We start from the raw sequence: 12,360 nt of genomic DNA, 5'->3' as shown, positions 1-12,360 counted from the left end.
CCCAGGCCCAGAGCAGCCCATGAGCACTGCTGTGCCTGGGCCTGAGGTCCAAGGAGCCCCGCAGAGGAGCTGAGCCACACCACAGCTCCTCCAGCTTAGCGAGGAATGGCTCCAGTTCAGCAACCTGTGCAGACACAAAGCTTGCTCTGGTCTGGCCAGCAATGATTGCCTCACATCTGAATCAACTCTTAGTTGGGCCCTCCCAGCTCTGAAATGTGTTCAGGACACTGGATCAGTCACACACACACACACACACACACACACACACACACACACACACACACACACACACACACACACACACACACACACACACACACACACCAGTACCTTTGACAAGAATCCATTACAACCCAGAGAAGTAAGTACCTGTGTTCTCTCCTCCAGGGAGGAAACTGAGGCACAGGGAAGTGAAGATATACACTAAGGTCAAAAGCCACTTAGAAGAAGTGCTGGGATTTGGACCTGGCTGGTCCAGCTCCAGGTCCCCAGCGAAAGCGTGTTCTGGCCAGTCTGCGGACAGAAGTTCCAGGCCCCCTGGTACCCTGGCTCCTGCTCCCGTGTCGGTCAGCACTCAGTGTCTTATGTTTGTTTTCACAGGCTCTGGGCTTCAGGCTGAGTACCGGCAAGGAAGGCTGTGTTTGAATTTCCATCAGTGTGTTTGAACATCTCCCAGCAGGCGCCTCTGCTGATCAGTTTTTACTCACTCTGCAGTAATTAAGGCCTTGGGTGGGACTTGAGCTAACAGATCAGAGATGCAGGTGGGTGGGAGGGGACCCAGCAGAAAGAGCACTGGACCAAGAGTCCCAGGCCCCGGCCTCCCTCCTCATCTCCCTGGGTCTCACCACGCTTCATGTCCTCTGGTAAGAATGCAAGCAAGAAGAGCGAGGGAAAGTACCTTAATGAAGGGAAAAACAACTTCCCCGCAGGAGGTCCCATGCAAGGCACTGGAAACAGGCTTCAAGGCCCCGTGAGAAATCCGTCAGGGTGGAAACCTTATTCCATACATACCAGGCAGGGGCCCCTGAGGTGCTGAGGGACTTGGCCGTTCTCGGTCACCCCCACAAACCTGCTTCTCTCTCCCACTGGAGCAAGAGCTGGGGGAGCAAAAGAGGAGGCCTAAGGCCTCTGGGCCCAGTGAAGACCAGCATTCTGCTTTCTCTACTTGGTGGAGCACGATGCGCAGTGCACAGCAGAGGTAAGAGCCCAATGCTAGCCTGTCCTCTCTGGCCAAGTACATCAGAAGGGGAGAGCGGGCAGAGGGGGCCCTGGAGACCATGGGACAGGTCTACCAGACAGGCCCAGGCTCCTCTGAGCCTGACCTGAAGAGATCGGCTTCTCCAGGCAACTCCACTTCTTCCTCCTCCTCCTGTTCCTTCTTCTCTTCTTTCTCCTCCTCCTCCACCTCTTCCTCCTCCTCTTTCTCCTCCTTTCCTGGTCCAGGACCCCAAGTCTCCAGAACTCATACAAGGTGCCCAGCTCCTTGCATTCTTCACCCCATGTGGCAGATACAGCCCAGCTCTCACTCCCAGAGCCCAAGAGGAAACTGAACCCCGGGAGCTGATACCTGGACTCCCTCATGGGCCAGAAAGCCCCCAGGGAGAGCTGACTGGCCTGCTCCCTTCTGTTCACGGAGGGGTCCCCCAGCAACCAGAACGCAGGTTGGCATACAATAGGTGCTTACTCCATATAAAAGAGAAGGAAAAAGAAAAGGAATCTAAACATCAGATTTGTTTTCTTCCATCTCTCAACTTGCAAGCATGTGTGGGGAGACCCACATGCCCTAGACTGCAGAATCCACAGGCCTGCAGGCTCTGGTCCACAAATCACTACCCAAAGACCACAGATGCACCTATCCAGAGATCTGGGGACTCACCAGCCAGGCACAACCTGGGAACCCAGAGGAGGGAGGGGAGAAGTGGGGAATGGAAGATGAGACAGGAACGGAGCAGGATGGGGGAGGGGGCCAAAGGAAGGGAGGGAGAGGAGAGAGGCCTAGGCAGGAAAGGGACCCCGCTTTCCTGGCATTGGGGGGGCCGCCACACCTAGCCTAGCACCTGCTCTTTGCAGGCATAGTTTTTGAGCACCCCCTCCCCTGCCCCCCAAATGCGATCTGAAGAATCAGGCAGCAAGGCAGCGGGAGACAGCCTCACACAAGAGCCTTTCCTGCGTTACCGTGGAAAGCGCTCTGAACTGCTGGGGGCGGGAGCCCCACCGTGGTGGGGGAGGGGCAGAGGGGACCCAGAAAGCCTTTCCTGGGAGCTGAGGTCCAGGGGAGCCACAGCCATAAGTGTGGGGCGAAGGGGGCAGGAGGGGACAGAAGAGGGCATGATGGGTAGAGGATGGGGTAGAGACTTGGAGGTGCAACCCCGCTGCCGGGCTAGGGTTCTGGGATCCAGAACTCCAGAGGCTGCTGTGTGACCACCCCCAAACCATTCCCAGGACAGGCTCCTGGGTCCAGTGAGAAGAGGACGGTGGGGAAGCAGGGAGCTCCCACAACCACCTCCCCTTCCCCACCCCTGCCCGCCCAAGGTCAAAGGGAGTCAACCCGCAGGAAGGAAGGGGCTGCCTGACACCCCCTCGCGAGCCTGGGGCTCATGCTCTCTCAGCCGCAGCCCTTCGGAGGCTCCTGGAAGGGAGATGGGAGACGGGGAGTAGGTGGGGAGGGAAGATGGACAGGAACTGGGGGCCAGGGAAGGCAAGGGATATCAAAGAAAAGCAGGGCCTCTAGCCAGGCTTGCAGCCTCCCCCAAGCTGCCAGGCCTCGGTGGTGGTGACGGAGATCCCCAGGTCCCCAGCCAGCTCCAGGCCGGCCCAGGATCCCCAGGACACTCTCGCCAAAGCTTGGCCCTGCTCAGTGTCACCCTAACCTGTCCTGACTTGGCACCCTCTCCCTGGATTCACAGGTTCACAGGGGTGATGGTGGAGACACAGAGGAGAGAGAAAGGGCTCAAGATCTGGCCTGCACCCAGCCCAGGAGCCTGAACACAAAGTTTGTCCTGAAAGGTGGACAAGAGTTTCCAGAGTAGGTCTTTGGTGCTGGGGGGCGGGGGGTGGACACGTTGGTTAATCAGCAGGTCACTGGGCAGCATGGACAGGGCCCAGGGGTTGGGGCTGCAGGAAGCAGGCCAGAATTCCTCCCCCAACCTTCCCCAGGCTGGCCTAGGAACCCACACTCATGCCTGGACAGCCCCCAGAGTCCCCAGGCAGCCAGCGTCTGTGGGGCCCATCTCCCCAGCTCTGAGAGACAGACAGATGGACAGACCAGAACGCCTTCCCAGACCAGCCTAGGACAGCACTCACAGTTGAATCAGACCCCAACACACCACAGGCTAGACACACGCAGGCGCGCTCTCTCTCGCTCTCTCTCTCTCCTTCACACACACACACACACACACACTCACACACACTCACACCTGGTTCCCAAACACCCACTCTCAAGGCCAGAATGTATCTCAGGGGGGTTCCCTCAGACCCCAATTTCATTTACCACCCCCTACCCCAGAAGAAAGACACAGGCTGATGGCTCAGCCTGGGCTCCTTCAGAGCCCCCTCCTCCAGACACCATTACTCCCTCACCCCCCCCCCAAAAAAAGGAGGCCTCCCCACACCCTGCCAAGCCCTGTTGCCCCCACACACAGCCCCCAGCAGACAATTAAGACCCGATCGCGGGAGGTGTTCATTATATAACCACCTCCAGCTCAGCTGGGGATTCCGATCGGCCCCTGGAGTCCAGCCCTGACCCTGGCCTGGCTCCGTGCGGCAGGGCCTGGGCCACGGGCTGGGGGTCCGGACGGGGGTCCCCGGCCAGGGCCGGGCGGCGGAGGGGGGCCTCGCCCACCAGGCCTGGAGGAAAGTTCAGCCCTGCCTTGGCCGGGCTCCCCGCTCGGTGCCCGCCGCCTCTCCGCCCGCACTCCCGGCTCCCAGCCCGGCTGGACCCTGGCACCGGCTCTGGTCCAGCGGCTCTGATCCTGCTGGCCGCAGAGCCGCAGCCGCGGAGGGGCGGGGGGCGGGGGGACGACAGACGGACGGGCGATGGACGGACGGACGGACGGACGGGAGCCGGCGCCCACCGGCTGCCTGACTTGTTGAATAAATGCCTGCAGCGCCGGCCCAGCCGGCTTCGGGGTTCGGCGCCGGCACCCGGAGAACTTTGGTGGCCTTGGAGAGGGGCCCGGTCAAAGTTCCTTCTGTCCCCGCCACCCCCCGCGGCGGGCGCCCCCCGGGCTCGGGCTGGGGGGGCCGGGGGCGCCCCGCGGGGGCCCCCGGAGCCGCTCGGAGCCCGCGGCGCCCCTCACCTACCTGGACATGGACGCGGCGGGCCGGCGGGGTGGGCCGGGTGAGGCGGGGGCGGCGCGACCCCCTACGCGGACGGCGGCGCGCGCGCGGGACCCCGCGCCCCGCCGGCCCCACCCCGCCGGTTCCGGATGAGCCGCGGCCCCGGGGCGCGGGGGGCGGCGGGCGCGCGGGCCATGGCGAGGGGCGGCCGCGGCTGGGCCCGGCGGCGGCGGCGGCGGCGGCGGCGGCGGCGGGCGGACGGCGCGGAGTTGGAGCGCGCGGCGGGCGGGCGGCGCGCGGCGCTCGGGCCGGGGGCGGGGGCGCGGGCCGGGGCCGGCGGCGGCGGCGGCGGCGGGCGCGGGGCGAGGCGGGCGCTGGCGGGGCGCGGGGTCGGAGCCGCGGCTCTGCCTCCCCCCGCCCCCGCCCCTCGGCCCGGCCCGGCCCGGCTCGGTCGGCGCCTCCGCCCCCCGCACCCCCGGCCCGGGGCTGGCGGCGCGGGGTCTGCGCGCGGCGGGGTCTGCGGAGGAGCGGAGCGCGGGGCGGTGCGGGGACGTGCGGCGAGGCCGAGCCGCGCCGCGTGCGGAGAAGCCGGGCTGGTGCTGACACCCAATGTCTTCGGGGGGAAGCTGCAGGCGCGGGGCGCGGGAGGCGGCGCGGCCGGCGGCGCGGGGTGGGCGCCCCCTCGGGGCCGGGACGCCCCGGCCGCGGTGCCGACCCCTCGGCCCGGGCTGCGTCATGCGCCCGAGAGGGGGCACCCCGTGAGGGGCCGGCCCGGTGCCCGGGGGTCCGGTCACGCCGCCCTGAGAGGCGGGGGGGGGACCCACTGCCCCGCGAGGGACCCCCCTCCCTCCCAGCCGCCGGCTCCCCGGCCGGGCCCCCCAGGGCTCCCTGCCTCCCTCCAGGTGTGTGTGAAAGGCCCCGCGTGGCGTGGGCGCCCGGGCGCGTCCGCCTCGGCTCCTGCGGTGCCCACTCCCAGCCCAGGACTCCACTGACCCGCGCCCTCTGCCCTCTCCTCCTCTCCTCCGCTCCACCCTGCCCTGGCTCGCCCCTCAGGAGCCAGGGGCTACTTTGGAAGCACGCGGACCCTCTAAGTGCCGGTTCGGACCCTGCCTCTCCGCAGCCATTCAATGAGCAGCTACTGTCTCTAGGCACCTCCTGCAGTCTCACCCGTTGCCTCCATTTTTTCCCATGAAGAAACTGAAGCCAGAGTTGAGTTTCCTCAGCCAGGAGGGCTCAGCTGGGGAAGGAGCGGCTCCACGTGTGCAGGTTCCCCACACACACCTCCGCTGAGAGCCGGGTGCTGGTGGCTCAGCCTGTAAGCCTAGCTACTCAGGAGGCTGAGATCTGAGGATCAAGGTTTGAAGCCTGGGCAAGAAGGTCCATGAAACTTTTTTGTCGGCCATAGGGCTTGAACTCTGGGCCTGGGCGCTGTCCCTCAGCTCTTCAGCTCAAGGCGAGCACTCTGCCACTTGAGCCACAGCACCACTTCCAGGTTTCTGGTGGTTCATTGGAGATAAGAGTTTCACGGACTTTCCTTCCCCGGTCTGGCTTTGAACTGTGATCCTCAGATCTCAGCCTCCTGAGTAGCTAGGATTACAGGTGTGAACCACCAGCACTTGGCCCTTGAGACTTTTATCTCCAATTAACCACCTAAATACCAGAAGTAGGGCCATGGCTTAAGTGATAGAGCACTGGCCTTGAGTTAAAAACCTCAGAGACAATGCCCAGGCCTGGAGTTCAAGCCCCAGTGTCAGCGCGCGCACGCACTCACACGTGCACACACATACACACACACCACCCCATTCCCCAGGACACTGCGTGACCCCGGGGACACGGGATATGGACAGATTTTTAAGAAGAGGGGACAGGAGAGGACACCCCCAAATCTGCAGGAGGATGGAAGTGGGACTCGACGTCTCCACAAGAAGCAGGGCAGGACAGGGCAGGGCAGGGCAGGGCAGGGCAGGGCAGGGCAGGGCAGGGCTGTCCCTCCTGGAGGCCATCGCTGGTGCAGGAGCTTCATTTATTCCAACTGCTATTTATATTGCGTCTGCTATTTGCTGAAGGCTGCATCAGCCGCACACGCTCACTAGGCCTCGGCCTGCCCTGGGAACAGAGCTCACCAAGTCCTGCCAGGAGTGAGGGAGGGGAAGCCGCCTGGACCCCTCTCCTGGAGCCAGGCCCAACCTGCCATGCTCAGTGCTCCAGCAGCCGTGGGCACAGCGGTCAGGCTCACGTGTGCCCCACAGAAGTTTCTCACGAAGTAGTAGCTGCACAGTTAGGGAGGGTAAATAAGCCGAGGACAAGATTCCTGCCCTGGCATGTGAAATGAGGTCCCTCTTAGGCCAAAAGATCCTAAAGAGCACACTGGTAAAGATTCCAACATCTTGCCGACCATAGCGTTTTATTTCTCAAATGCACACAGATTCTTTGTCCTTGCCTGGCCCTGGTGTAAGCTCTTCATAAATATTGACTTTTTAAATTTTAGAATAATCTTGTAACATTGTTACTGCTGTTTGACAGATGAGGAAATGTGGGCCCAGAGAGGTTAGGGGACTTGTTCAAGGTCACACAGCTGATAGATGACAGAGCTGGGTTTATGAAGTCTGGGGACCCATGCTCTGAACTGGAGTTCTGGATTCTGAGACCCAAATGCTCTAAGAGCCACAGTTTCAAAGATTCCAATCAGAGCAGCTTCACCAGCTAACACAGGGAGAAGCCGCACCAAGATACCCTCACACTGACCGCCCAGTGGCATGCCGAGCACGTTCCCCTGAGAGTTGGAGAGGGGTCCCTTTTACCCCCATGCCTCCTGCCCCAGCTCCCCAATTCTCCTCTAAGAACCAGGCCCAGGCAGGAGCCCCCAGCCAGCACTGAGAATAGCAGACAGGGACAGGGCAGAAAAACAAAGCCAGCAAGCAAACCTAGCCTTCCAAGCAAAGGACCTTCTAGGTGGCAGGTCTGCACCAGGGCCACAGGAATTTCTGTAGGAAAGCCAAGATGTGTGGGCACGATGGGGGAGGAGCTGGAGTGGCATGCACAGGAAAGGTGGGCCGGACGCTGGGCCCCCCAAATGTGATGGGAAAGGTTGCGCCTTCAGGCACCTGGCAGAAGCCCTGAAGGACCCAGAGCCCAGTCTGAGGGCAGAGGCCGCATTGTCCTGGAACCTACCTGCAGAGGAACTGGAATGGCGGGGGAGGGGGAGGGGAGAGGATCCCGCTCCTCACCCCAGGAGCACCCCCAAGGGACTGAGGGCCTTGTCGCTGGCATGGCTGCCCAGAGTCAGTCTCTCCTCTAGGCCCCAGCAAGCCCCAGGGCCTGTGCCGGGGCGTTCCGCGTGCGCACATGAAGAAAGCTGAGACAGCCCTGCAGGACCAGCGGCCATGCAGGACCTGGGCGCTGCAGCCCTGCCCGCTGCGCCGGGGAGAGCCCCGTTCAGGAGAAAGGGGGCGGCCAGCTTACCTGGCTGGGGAGCAAGCGTTCCCTCCTCCCACTTGCTTCCTTAGCCCAGTGAACCCCCAAATAGTCCAAGGTGACAGGGGTCATGAACCTCCTGGTCCAGCGGGAGAGCCAGGACCTGGAGAAATGAAGTCATGAAATCAGCTGTTGAGGACCCCAGAGTGTGTGTGTTTGTGTGTGTGTGAGAGAGAGAGACAGAGACAGAGACAGAGACAGAGACAGACTTCTTTTTTCCCACCTGCCAGGATGGAAGGCAGAAGGGGGCAGAGAACAGATGAGGGCAGATGGAACAGATGGGGACAGATGTCAGGCCCCTGGGGTACCCCAGGTTGGAGGCCCCTGACTCAGCCAAGACACCATGGCTACCTGGATCAGGCACAAAGTGTGCCATCTGGAAGCATCTGGAAAGGGCCACTGGGGATCCCCAACAACCTGGCAAGAGGCAAGGCCTCCCACCCCAGACAGAACCCCCAGGACACCCTCAGCGGCCCGGGCATGCCGTAGGTGCTCAATATTTGCAGGCCATCAATGTCAGGCTGGCACAACTGAAGAGCAACTCTTGCACACCTACTGTGTGCTGGGTGTCGGGTAGGCAGAGGCCCAGGAACCCAGCCCAGCAGGGAGCAGCCATGTTGTAGACACCCCAGGTTCATCCTCAGTATGAGAGGAGCCCCCCTACGGGGAGGCAGTGGACGGGGGAAGGGAGGCGCAGCAAGCTCCCGGCAGTGACAACCTGGAAGACAGCGACAACCGGAAGGGTCATTGGAGGCCAGCTGACAGCAGGGGCAAAGGCCGGGAGATGAAAGACTCAGGTGAGTCTCCCAGAGGGATCGCCATGCTCCTCCCTCTCCCCTCTTCTGTCTCTGCCTCTCTGACTCAGTGTGGCAGCTTTCTCTGTCTGTCTGTCTGTCTGACACTCCCTGTCATTGCGCTGTGTGTAAGTCTCACACACGCATGCAGCTCTCCCCTCTCTTCTCTCCACGGCGCCTGCTGCTTGTAGAAAGAATAATAAGGCAGCCAACTGTCCCTTTTATCTTGGGCTGGACAAAGGCTGGTGCCTGGCAGTCAGGCCTCCTGGAGGCCATCTCCAATGTTACCATGAAGGAGAGACCATTGAGGGGCTGACCACCTTAGTGTGGACACCTGCAGCCTCACTGCCTGAGACTGGGCTGGGCGCTAGGGTGGTGGTGTCCCAGCCCAGCCTCCCTGCCGTCAGAACACCCGCCCAGGAGGCTTCAGTGCTTTCTTTGGGAGTTTTAATCTTGTGAAAACTGGGGGTGGGAGGGGAGGGCAGTCCTTCAGTCCCAGCTGGGAGACCACCTCTGTGCTAATACCAACTCTGGGTTTCAAAAAAGAATCCCAGGCAGGCACTGGTAGCTCACGCCTGTAATCCTAGCTACTAAGGAGGCTGAGATCTGAGGATTGCAGTTCAAAGCCAGGGTGCTGGTGGCTCACACCTGTCAACCTAACCTCTCAAGTGGCCAGGGTCTTACTCAGGAGGCTGAGATCTGTAGGATTATAGTTCAAAGCAAGTCTGAGCAGTAAAGTATGTGATACTCCATCTCCAAATTAAATCAACAAAATGTAGGGCTGAGCTGGGGGCTGGAAGTGCATGCCTACAGTCCTAGCTACTCAAGAGGCTGAGATCTGAGGATTGTGGTTCAAAGCCAGCCTGGACAGGAAAGTATGAGACTCTTATCTCCAATAAACTACTCAAAAACCAGGAGGGTGCTGTGGCTCAAAGTGGTAGACCACTAGCTCTGAGCAAAAGAGCTCAATGACAGCTCCTAGGCCCTGAGTTCAAGTCCCCCAACCAACAAAAATGTAGGGCTGGAGGTATGGCTTAAATGGTGGACCACCATCTAAGCCAGCAAACCAAGCTAGTGCAGGCTCTGAGTTCAAACCTTAGCAACCTCAAAGGAAGGAAAGAAAGGAGAGAGGGAGGACAAAAGGAAGGAAGGAAGGAAGGAAGGAAGGAAGGAAGGAAGGAAGGAAATGACTCCAGCTCTGTTCCACATGGTCTTCTATGGGGTAGAAAATGCTGCATAGCAGAGGCTGGAGCCTTTGCACCCCTCCAGCCCCACTCGGGAGCCCCACCTCCTCCAGGAGCTCACCAAGCAGAGTTGGTGACCCCTGGCCGCTTACCCTGTCTTACTGACAGGCTTCTCTGCCCTGCCCTCCCTGCCAAGGGGAGCCCCACAAGGCAGGGGCCGTCCATACAGCCCAGAGCCGGGCACAGAACGAGGTCAGAGGAGCTGCAGAAAGAATGAGTGAGTGAGTGAGCAGGCCAAGATCCTGGCCTGTTGGGCTGTTCTGTCTCCTGAGCACCCCACCCCCTACTTGCCAGGCCCAGGACCAGACCGTGGGCAGCAGCGACCAGCCAGTCTTTGCTCCTTCTTACTGAAGGGAAGTGATGACATGAACGGATGCCTGAATAAATTCATCAGGCAGAGCCAGCCTGCAAGGGGGAAATAAAGTCAGGAGGTGGGCCAGGGGTGAAGATGTAGGGCTGTCACCATGGTAGGATTTCCCTCCCTTCCAACTCCAGGGGATAGAACCAGGGCCTCAGGCATGTGGGGCACATGCCCTCCCACCAAACCAGACTGACCCTACCCCACCCTTGCTCCAGCTCCAAGACTGTCATCTTCAATGAGGTAGACATGATCTGACCCAAACCCTGAGACCAGGGCCCTGGCTGCTTCCTTCCCAGCCTCAGGACAAGAGAGCTATTCCTCCCCAGCCAGGACCCCCATTCATGCTGGGTGGGCCTGGGGCTCAGGCCAGCTACTGGCTCCTATCTCTCTCTCCTCTCCCTCCCTCCCTCTCTCTCTCCCCCTCCCTCACTCCTTCACTCCCTCCCTCCCTCCCTCCCTCCCTTTCTCTCTCTCTCTCTCTCTCTCTCTCTCTCTCTCTCTCTCTCTCTCTCTCACACACACACACACACACACATATACACACACACACATACTTTCCCTAAGACCTTTTCCCGGATTCCACACGGACCAGGTATTTGAGAGAGGAGGTTGCCACCATCCTGGGGGGGGGGAGGGGCAGGGGGGCGATGTGGGCAGCTTCCTGAAGAGCAGCTTTCGGGGTGCACCTTGAAGGCTGTCTTAGGCAGGGGGCCCTGCCCGGGGGAGCCAGCCTCCACTCCTGTTTGAAAGCCAGTGTCAACTGGAAGCCAGCAGTGAGGAAAGCAGCATGCCAAACCCACACTGACAAGCAAACAGAGAGAGGCCCGAACTCATCCCCGCCCTGGTCCGGAGCTGGGCAGGGCCATCCGGCCCCGGGGCAGTGCACACGCAGTGGCTAGTCAGGAAATGGACTCGATGTCGGTCACACAGGAAGTAGCAGAGCAGTCCACAAAGCCCACCCGGGGCCCATCCACCCTCCTGGCCTGCAGCCACCTGACTCCCAGCCCGGGGAGGCCCTCCCCACCCCGCACCCAGCCCCCAAGAAAGAAAGAAAGGGGGAAGAGGCCAGTGCTTAACTCAGTATTCACTTCTAGGAGACCGAGCTGTCCTTCCCCAAAGACACACTAAGACATGGACAATCCTCACCCTCCCACATGCGTGCATACCTGCACACATGCACGTGCGCACACACACGCACACACACACACATACATGCAAGTAAATACTGTTCCCACAAATGGCATTCTCCCTGTGAGACACACACTCACCCAGCCATGCACACACGCCTCTCAAGTACACATAGACACATGTGTGCTATTATTACCGGGTTCACACTCACACAGACACAGGTGCAAACGTGCCCTTCTCCAAGGGTGCTCTAGAAGGGGGCAAAGTTGTAGCCAGAGTTAGAGAGACGGAGGGAAAGGAGGCGAGAGAGAAGGAAGGTGGGGAAGGGAGAGGAGAGAAAGCTGAGCCTCTGACCGAGGGGGAAGGAGCCAGTTCAGAGCACCAGAGAGCAGAGAGGAAGGGAGGAAGAAAGGAGAGGAGAGGGGAGAGGAGCAGAAGATGAAGAGATAAGGGGGCAGCGTGGGACCAGGAAGAAGGAGAGGAGGGAGCAGGAGGGAGCCTGTGATTGGAGTCTAACTTTAGCTGCAGCTCAGTGGCAGGGGTGACTCACGGGGGGGGTGGGGGGATGCTGTGCAGGCCCCAGGATTCTGTTTATATACCTCCCTGAGCTAAATATACAGGTTAAGGGGCTCTTCTGTTCTGATCCAGCAGCTCCTGTGTCTTCCCCAACACTCTCTCTCTCTCTCTCTCTCTCTCTCTCTCTCTCTCTCTCTCTCTCTCTCTCTCTCTCTCTCTCTCTCTCTCTCTCTCTCTCTCTCTCTGCCCCAGGCTCCTCTCCTGCAGCCATCAGCACACACGGGCCTCTGCCCACAGCTCTCTCCTCCAGGGTATCAGCTGTCAGGAGCTGACTGCAGTGTTTGGTAAGAAGTTCAGACCTCACAAGCTCAAAGCCCCCTTTCTGAAGCCATGAGGTTAGGTGGCTAGATGCCTGCCCAAGGTCGCTCAGCACAAAGTCTGGAAGCTGGACCCAAGCGTCCATGGTGCCAGGCCTGAAGCTCCCTGCCAGGAGAAGGGATGAAGGCCTGGAAATGGGGTTCGGTTCGCAAGAGCAAGCAGGCAGCTGAGGGAGTGGCATTGGAGA

At 60.6% G+C, this 12,360-nt stretch overlaps 1 protein-coding gene across 1 annotated transcript in view; it reads right to left on the bottom strand.

Moving 5' to 3' along the window:
* Cacna1i (calcium voltage-gated channel subunit alpha1 I) overlaps positions 1-4,408 on the bottom strand; it is a 99,508-nt gene extending 95,100 nt beyond the window's left edge. The window contains exon 1 of the mRNA XM_069999580.1: positions 4,303-4,408. The gene's annotated coding sequence lies outside the window, so the exon portion shown is untranslated. The remainder of the gene's footprint in view (positions 1-4,302) is intronic.
* Between the last annotated feature and the right edge of the window lie 7,952 nt (positions 4,409-12,360).

This window comes from Dipodomys merriami, unplaced genomic scaffold (assembly GCF_024711535.1).
Source record: "Dipodomys merriami isolate MVZ:Mamm:240054 unplaced genomic scaffold, mDipMer1.0.p SCAF_55, whole genome shotgun sequence".
Lineage (NCBI taxonomy): Eukaryota > Metazoa > Chordata > Mammalia > Rodentia > Heteromyidae > Dipodomys > Dipodomys merriami.
The sequence above is the reverse complement of the archived record's forward strand: the minus strand, read 5'-3'. Positions and strand labels throughout refer to the sequence as shown.